Raw genomic sequence first — 9,526 nt, forward strand, 5'->3', positions numbered from 1 at the left:
TGTAAATAATTGATTAACCATTTAGAGAGTTTAATCACTCTTGTTCTGAGGTAAACAATGCAGTTTTTATCAAAAGCTATTATAACATAAATTTTTACAACGTAGAATAATTTTAATTAAGATTATTTTAAATATTTTTTTATTAAAATTACTTTATATTGTAATGATTATGATTAATAATTTGGATGATTAAGCAATAAAGATAAAGAAAAAATACTTTTAACCCCCTTTATTTGGTATCAAGTAGCATTTTATGTTCTTGTATTTTAAAAGTAACATTTAATTCCTAGGACAAAGTCAAATGTGAAATAAAAATAAAAAGACAATTATGCCCTTCTCTTTTAGATATTTTTTTTTTTGATAATTAAGAGAAAAAAATTATACTAAATTTATTAATAATTTACGTCCCATTCTATTTCATATCTGAATTAATTATAGACAATTCAAGATCTTAATTGACATTTTCAACATCTGCATGATATTAATTTACTAATTAAAATTAATAAATTATATGTAACCTTCAACAACGATATATAAAGATTAATACTTAATTATACAAATAAAATTAAATTAAGTAGTTTAAAATATATAATTTTGTCCCCCAAATGTGCAGGCTTCAAATACAATGTATAATAATTATTTTCTTTACTTCCCTCTAAATTTAAAATTTTAGATTTACCTCCGTCAATTATTATATAAGGTTTCGTAAAAATAGGTGAATGTATAATTTTATTTTCTTACGCGAAGTTAATTTTTTTTTCGTCTTCTTCAAGCTCTTTTACTTTCTCATATATGCACGGTAGCCTCACATCTTAGTTTATGACTAATTTCATCATTAAAGAGGGTAATATTGACAATACTAATTCTCAGCTGATAAATTTTACTTTGCAAAATATCGAAAGCGAACATATCGATAAATCAACATCAACCATAAATCTGAACAAGCGATGAAGGGGCACTGTCACTGGATACTTTTATATTTTTTATCATTTCATATATATTTTTCTTTCTATATATACTATCAATCTAACTAATTAATAATTAAATAGTGAAGACAACATAAAGATGTAATTATCTTTTTTTTTTTTTTTAATAACATTTAACTTTGGTCAAAACTAAAAGTACTATTTTGATAATTTTTTTTTGCAATTAGAAGCTGTTTGGATGATATACCAAGCATGACATGCGAGTTTGTCTTTTTGTGTGGGTCGAGCATACTTGATCGGGTGCGACCGGTGGACGAGGAACTCTGTCGGAGCCGAACCTCCAAAACCAGACGACAGGGCCCGGCCCGGCCCAGATCGACCCGCTTGACATGGTTGTTGGGCTGAGTCAATCCGGAGCATTTTCCGAGTCAAATCGCCGAATCAACTTGATACGTGTCTCGGCTTTCCGAGCCAGGAACCAAGCCACATAAAATCCTGCTTCGGGTCTTCGTCCCTACTTCTCTTCCTAAGAAGATGACGTCACAACCCGTCTCCTCCCCGGATCAAGACCCCAGGGGTTCTCTTCTCCCTCGCCGATGAAACCCTAGATCTTCCTCGCCTTGAATTCCCTCTTCTTCGCTTCCTCCCGCATTTTATTTTCCGTCATGGGCGCCAAGGCCGCCGAGAACGGCCCCAAACCGCCTCCATCGCCCCCCCTTGGTGACTCCCCTTAAGGCCCTCTTCCGGCTCAAGACCAAGCAGCAGGAGCTCCTCATCCGCGTCATCGCTCTCGCCCTCATCTATGTTCTCGCCTTCGCCGTTCGCCTGTTCAGCGTCCTCCGCTACGAGTCCATGATCCACGAGTTCGATCCCTACTTCAACTACCGCACCACGCTCTTCCTCACCCGCAATGGCTTCTACGAGTTCTGGAATTGGTTCGACTCCGAGAGCTGGTACCCCCTCGGCCGGATCATTGGCGGCACGCTCTACCCGGGTCTCATGGTAACTGCTGCCCTCATCTATCGGGTCCTCCGCTTCCTCACCTTCGCTGTCCACATCCGTGATGTCTGCGTCCTCACGGCGCCATTCTTCGCCTCCAACACCACCATCGTGGCCTATTTCTTTGGCAAGGAGATCTGGGACTCCGGAGCCGGGCTGGTCGCTGCAGTTCTCATTGCCATCTGCCCTGGTTATATCTCTAGGTCTGTCGCCGGCTCCTATGACAATGAAGGCGTCGCTATCTTTGCGCTTCTGTTCACTTTTTACCTGTTTGTCAAGGCAGTCAACACCGGATCGCTCGCTTGGGCTCTAGCTTCTGCGTTTGGGTACTTTTACATGGTGTCGGCGTGGGGAGGATACGTGTTTATCATCAACTTGATCCCTCTGTACGTTCTGGTCTTGCTTGTGACTGGGAGATATTCGATGAGGCTCTATGTAGCATATAATTGTATGTATATCCTTGGGATGCTTCTCGCCATGCAGATCAGGTTTGTGGGATTTCAGCATGTCCAGTCCGGAGAGCACATGGCGGCCATGGGAGTTTTCTTCTTGTTGCAGGTAGGTCAGCCTTTTTGTTTCCCACCATCGAAACTAATTTAATTGTGGGAAAATTTTCCAGTTCATAGAAAGTGGTTGAAGTTCCAACTTCTCTTCGTCATAGGAATGTCAAAAGTTCTTTTTTTTTTTCTGAAACTATTCTGAATATGACCAAACTTCTGATATAATTGATTCAAATATTGAAACACTGATACATTTCAATCATCCATATAGTTCTAGGTTAGACATCATATTTGTCAGTTTCTTCGTGTAAGGTATGTTCTCCTTTTTGAAGATTGTTGATAGGGTTGGAATGCTACTCAGCAATTTCACCTCAAATCATGGGAAAAAACTGAAAAATTGTATTTAATGATCTTTGGAGCAGTTGTGGATCTGATCCATTTTGTAGTGGTTTTACAAATATTGTAATGGGCTATCAGTTATTGCAATGGATCTCTATATGTTTTGAGTTCAAGGTCTGATAGCCTGGTTGAACATCTTATTCGGATAGTTGCTAATGATTACTTTGAAAGATCCAACTTAGTTTTTGTAATCATTATAAATGCTGTTAATGCATAGTAATACCTAACATGAATTTGCCCCATTTGTTGTGTTCATTATTATTTGTCATGATTGATATTATCTTCTAACAAGTCTGGGAATGCATATCTACAAAGCTCTTTAAGATGTTATGCTTATGTTACATGCATGATTCATTTTATAAAAGCAATTGAGGAATTTTTTTACTAGTGATTATTATCAAGGAGAACTATGGGAAAAATCCTTAAAGTTATTTTGTAAATCTAATGGTTCATGGTAAATGAGTCGAGCATCAATTCATTTTTAAATATTATTTTCCTTGTGCAATACTTGCGGGAAGATACTTAGCTTGATCAAGATATTCATGATTTAGGTAATTAACATTTCCATAATTAATACAAATCTTTGTATTTTCATACTAAGAGTCCATGACTATAATATTGCCCATTGCATTACTTCATTTTGTTTTTAGTTTCCCTTTCCTTAATTAGAAATGAAGGGGAGTCTTGGCACAACGGTAAAGTTGATCTTGAGTCACTTGTTCGAGTCGTGGAAATAACCTCTTGCAAAATGCAAGGGAAGACTACGTACAATAAGTCTAATATGGTTCAACCCTTCCCCTATATCCTGCACTGACAGAAGCTTCGTACACTGGACTATCCTTTCCTTAATTAGAAATCATTCTCATGACTATGTCAGTCCGGAAGGAAGCTTTTATACGACTTCCCTTGTTGTCTTGTTGGATTGATGATTGTTGTTGATATTAATGGGATGGGTGAGTAAACCTAAAAAACATATGACAACACGCGAATAAAACATGTTGTGACATATGAGTTTAAGTTCTATTTTCACTATGGTTGATGTACAGGTGGAGTAATGTGCTCACTCATGGGAAGCCAAATGTGATCATATGATAATTTTTTTAGTTAGCATTAAGAATCTGTTGATAAAATGTGTGACTTCTAGTGTGGGAAAGCTTTTAATATTTTAGAAATTGATTTTGTTTCTTTATGCTCTAATGCTGTTATTCTCAATAATCAACATCATTAATTTGATACTTAACTGACTTTTAAGTACCTTTATCTGATATATTTCTGTATACAAAACTACTGTCGACAATCCTAATTAATATGGATTCTGATACCTACATACGTAAATGTTTTTTCATATATAAACATATATGCTATTCTCTTTACATCCTAGCCATTAGCCAATTGAAGTTTGCTCGATAAACTGCGATATACCTGAACTTAGTTTTTTTGTAGGTATTTTACTTTTTGGATTGGATGAAGTACATGTTAAACGATAAACAGTTGTTCGAATCATTCTTGAGAATTACCTTGACTTGTGCTATAAGTGTTGGTGTCCTTGCTCTTGGGATTGGAACGGCTAGTGGCTATATCTCTCCATGGACTGGCCGCTTTTATTCCTTGCTTGATCCAACGTATGCAAAAGACCATATTCCAATTATTGCTTCTGTTTCAGAGCATCAACCAACTGCTTGGTCATCCTTCATGTTTGACTTCCACATCCTTCTTTTCCTTTTTCCAGCAGGTCTCTATTTCTGCTTTAAGAGACTCTCAGATGCAACTATATTCATTGTTATTTATGGCCTTACAAGCATGTATTTTGCTGGAGTTATGGTGCGGTTGATCCTCATAGCTGCACCTGCTGTCTGCCTGATTAATGCTGTAGCAATCTCGGCGACGACGAAGAATCTAACATCTTTGATACGCACAAAAGCAAGGCGTCTCAGACAATTTCTGCCAAAGGGTCATCTAGCTTGAAGGCATCGGTTAAGGTAATGCTTCCATATGCATATATTCTGTATTACATGCAAACTTCCTTTCTATTTGCCTTATAAGTTTGTAAATCAGAATAAATTTCCTTCAGTTTTCATTTTTTGGAATGGTTAAACTGCATATTAGTTATCGACTTGTTAGTTGATAAAAAGTCATTATGTGTTTCCAGTCCCAGTCTCCGTGAAGTAAGCAAATGTATATGCACACAAATATCATCACTCTAACCTTATTTACAGCTAATTGTGTCTGCTGTTGTTATCTAAAACTATTTGCTTTCTCTGTCTGCCAAGCCAGTTCCTATTCTCTTTCCCACCATGATGTAGATACTGGGTACTAAGACTCCATTTTACTTGGGCTTGGTTGTAAATAGCCAATAAGTTTATGGATCTAGGTGTTTGATACGAATAAATGCCAATGCTAACTAGTTGACTCGTATCCAGGAATCACAACTAATTTTGGGACATGGTTAGTTGATTATTACCAATGCAATCAAGAACTCTGATCTACCTATACTGTTAAGAATTTCATGAGGCCCTGGAATAAATAAAATTGCAAAGGGATAAATCTGAGGAACACAAAAATTATTGTTCGGGCTACAAAATGGTATCTTGTAGGTTTATCATGAAATTCACAACTTGGATAAAAGGAGCTACATGGCGAAGAAATATCCTTGTAGATTCATTTCTTTTCATTTTACACGAGTTACAAACCCTCCGAATTGCTCTGAATTTGTGGGAGAGGCTTGATGGTATTTTCTTTCTCCCTTTGCATTGGTTTTGCATTTAACAACTGAAATTAATTCCCTTAAATATTGGGCAGGCATCAGTAGATCAACCTCTTCCTTTCCAACACAAGGGCGCTATTGCTCTACTTGTTGGTGCTTTTTATTTGCTCAGCAGATATGCTATTCATTGCACTTGGGTCACATCTGAGGCATACTCTTCTCCTTCTATTGTCTTGGCTGCAAGGGGTGCCCATGGTGGTCGGGTTATATTTGATGATTATAGAGAGGCTTATTATTGGCTCCGGCAAAATACTCCTCCAGATGCTAAAGTAATGTCTTGGTGGGACTATGGTTACCAGATAACTGCAATGGGAAATAGAACTGTTATTGTCGATAAGAACACCTGGAATAATACACATATTGCTACAGTTGGGCGGGCAATGTCATCATATGAGCATGAAGCATATGAAATAATGCAGTCATTGGATGTAGATTATGTGCTTGTTGTGTTTGGGGGTCTTACTGGGTATTCGTCTGATGATATTAACAAGTAAGCTTGCTTAGACATATAATTAACTTGGCAATTACCAGACAACACTCATCTATCATCTTTATTTATTCCCCCCTTTTTTTGTTTACAAGTAGTTCAAATACCAATTGTTTTAATGTTTGGTTCAATTTTATAGGTTTCTTTGGATGGTTCGAATTGGTGGTGGGGTTTTCCCTGTAATAAAAGAACCAGATTATCTTGTGAATGGTGAATATCGTGTCGACAAGGGAGCAGCACCAAAAATGTTGAACTGTCTCATGTGAGTCTTTTCTCAAATTGATTGGATTATCGGAATTCTAGTTGATTTCACCATCATAAACATATATTTTTTCTAGCACTCTTTCGACATCTGCAACCATTAGTGTAACAAAGTTAATTTAGTTTGGAAGTATTCTGGCTTGCTGAGAATTTGTATGCATACCGCAAACGGTTACTACTAGCTAGTGCATTGGTCAAATGCAGATTCACCACACGAATTCAATCTAAATATATATACTCTATGTTTAATTAGGTGTAATGTAATCAAGCTTGTAATATAATTGAGCTTGGAATGTAATTAGATTATATGTTGTTGGCATTGTAATTTAAATCACAAAACTTTATTACCTTTTGTAATTTAGATTACATTATAACTTTAAAATTGTACCAAATAAAATAATCAATATGTAATCAAGTTGATTACCCTTTACCAAACATAGCTTGTATTATGATCTGTCTTAGTTGGATCGAATCATGAGTTTTATATGATGTGGATATTTGTTTTTTTTTCCTTTTGAAGATCTTTGGCTTTGCTTACAATAGCATGCTGATGAAGGAAAATGGGTTAACAATTACCGCATGACTATTCCAACTGGGAGATGTATGCAACCATGAATCAATCATAATGTGGATATCCACTTCTTTTTTAAGTTCTTGCAGATGTCAAAGGACTTATGTTTCATGTGACCCATCCGTCTGTGGACAAAAAAAATGGAGCAAGCTAGGCTATAATTTACAGTCATTACTAATGAATTCTAAAATTTATGTTCTCAGGAGATTGCTTCAGCTGTATTTATATAGTAACTTCATGTTGAAATAAAATATATGTCATGATTTTGGCTTCCTTTCTTTTTAACCGAAATTTATCTTTGTTAATGATCAGGTACAAGCTCTCCTATTACCGGTTTGGGGAGGTGACTACTGAATATGGGAAGCCCCCTGGGTAAGTTGTTTTCTTGTTTATACTACTTTGCCTTTGATTCAAAGCCAAAGTACTACAAACTTTTTTCTTCCATCAAGCACAAGTTATGATTTCATGCTTATGCTTGCATGAATCACATCTTTCTATCCAGCAGTTAAATGCCGAAATGACATACTAAACGCTTGTCCAGTCTCCTTCCTCTCCATTTCTCCCTTTCCCACTTCTCGGCCGCCATGCACCATCAAACGCTCACTACCTCAACAAAGTCTTTCCTTCCTACCTTTGCATTTGAAAGTCATCATCTAAATTCCCCCACTCTCCTATAAATGACGCTGCTGCATGTTCACAGACGGAGCAGTTCTTCGCCGTGCAGCCTCCTGCGTCATCTACCTTCCAATTCATGCTGCTATGCATGCTGGAGATTAACATCTAACCAACATCTCCTTCATCTAAGCTGCACCAGATTGCTCAGAATTGTCTTGCCACACCAAATTCTCATTATAAAACTAACTCCCCTTCTCACAATCTAACACAAATCCAGTTCTCAACTGTTGTTTGATATTAATTATATTAATATGGTTTTCTCCAAATATATTTCCTTGCACTCGAGATGATGCTAACCTTGCACTCATCTAACCATTAACATTTTCTCAATGCTAGGTATGATCGTGCCAGAGGAGTCGAAATTGGAAACAAGGACATCAAACTTGAATACCTAGAAGAGGCATTCACAACATCAAACTGGATCATTCGTATCTACAAAGTCAAGCCTCTAAAGAATCGATGGTGAGATATTATTGCCTTTCCGATCATTAACCGCCTACTTATTGGAAGAATGAAAGGAGATAAAAAAAACATCGAATCAGACTCTAAATTTCAAGGTATGCTGACTGAAGGGTAAACTTAGCCATTGCAAACCAAAGATTTTCATCAACTGATGGTCCATTCCAAGTGAATATCTATCAATAGTATGGTTAGATGGATAATTTATTCAAGTTTAAAAAGTTTTGGCAAGAATTTTGTTATCAATCCAACTTTCTAGATGTTTGCAATAACGATCTGCCCCACTGGAATCTTGCAATAAAATTGGAGCTATGTAGTTTTAAGGCCCTTTTTTTTTTGTATCATTGCGACTAAAGATGAACAATGAGTAGACTTATCATTGCCCTCTAAACTTGTGCTAGCTTAACTAATTGGATGTATAAAGGAAGAGTTGTGTGATTTAGGCATAGGGCTGCAAACAAGCCAAATCGAGTTTAGTTTTATGATGCTTTTGGTATAATGTAATTGAGCCAACTCAAGTATAAAATAAATTAAATTGTTAAAATGGTTCTTCAAACTTTATTTGATTTTTTTTATGAGGTTAAGCTTGATTTGAGTTCTAGTTTGAATTTGTATCATTGTTTGAAAATTTTAAATTTGTTTTAATCATTTATTTATTTTAAAAGTTTTTTTAATTATTTATTGTAAATATACTCGGTGAGTTTTGACGTGATCAATCGGATTAAGTTAGATTTTATTATTTTTTATATCTTTTGTCTAAGTGTGTAGGGACTTAAGAACACAAGTCAAGTAGAAGATGCAGTTAGCGAAAATGATGACACGAGAAGCGAGTCGACGGACTATTGGAATTGAATTTAAAATTTGGATAGTGTTTCTACATTCCTATGCACGATGAAAATTTAAAATTTTATTTGTGATTTAACAATTAAATCAAAGAAGTGTTTTTATGGATTTTTAAACAAACATAAGATGATCATTATCTAAACATGTATTACTATCTAATCGTTTAACTAGGATATTATCCGCATAATAAAGATAAATTATCTTGTGATTGATTTTAATTTAATTAATTTATTTAGATAGGTTAAACTATCTAAAATAAACATATTAGATCATTTAAGCATAATCTAAATAAAACTATTAACACATGTATCAATATATATGAATTATATTACAAATATAAACTTACCTTTCAAACAATGTGTTTCGGGATGACTCTAACTATTCTGGTTGTAGTGAAATAACTTTTCGTTAATTTTCACTAGTTCGTACTTCTTTCATCTGGTCCACAATCGAAGTCCTCTTTCCAACATTCGATTGCACTAGAGATCAAGTGTTGTTTTTCGTCGAGATAGTCGAAACAACTTCCTCGAAGATGAGGAAAGGGTTGTCCAATTACCCTTTCACAAAGGGATGTCTAATAACTCTCAACAAGGGGCTACGCCTTCTAAAATTCTGTAAAAAGTTAGGTGACAACAATGTTTC

General features: G+C 35.8%; 1 pseudogene; it reads left to right on the top strand.

Annotated features, from left to right (window-relative positions):
• Window positions 1-1,550: 1,550 nt before the first annotated feature.
• Window positions 1,551-8,540, top strand: LOC122010932 (annotated as a pseudogene).
• The last annotated feature ends 986 nt before the right edge of the window (window positions 8,541-9,526 follow it).

The sequence above is a fragment of the Zingiber officinale genome, chromosome 8A (genome assembly GCF_018446385.1).
Source record: "Zingiber officinale cultivar Zhangliang chromosome 8A, Zo_v1.1, whole genome shotgun sequence".
Taxonomy (NCBI): domain Eukaryota; kingdom Viridiplantae; phylum Streptophyta; class Magnoliopsida; order Zingiberales; family Zingiberaceae; genus Zingiber; species Zingiber officinale.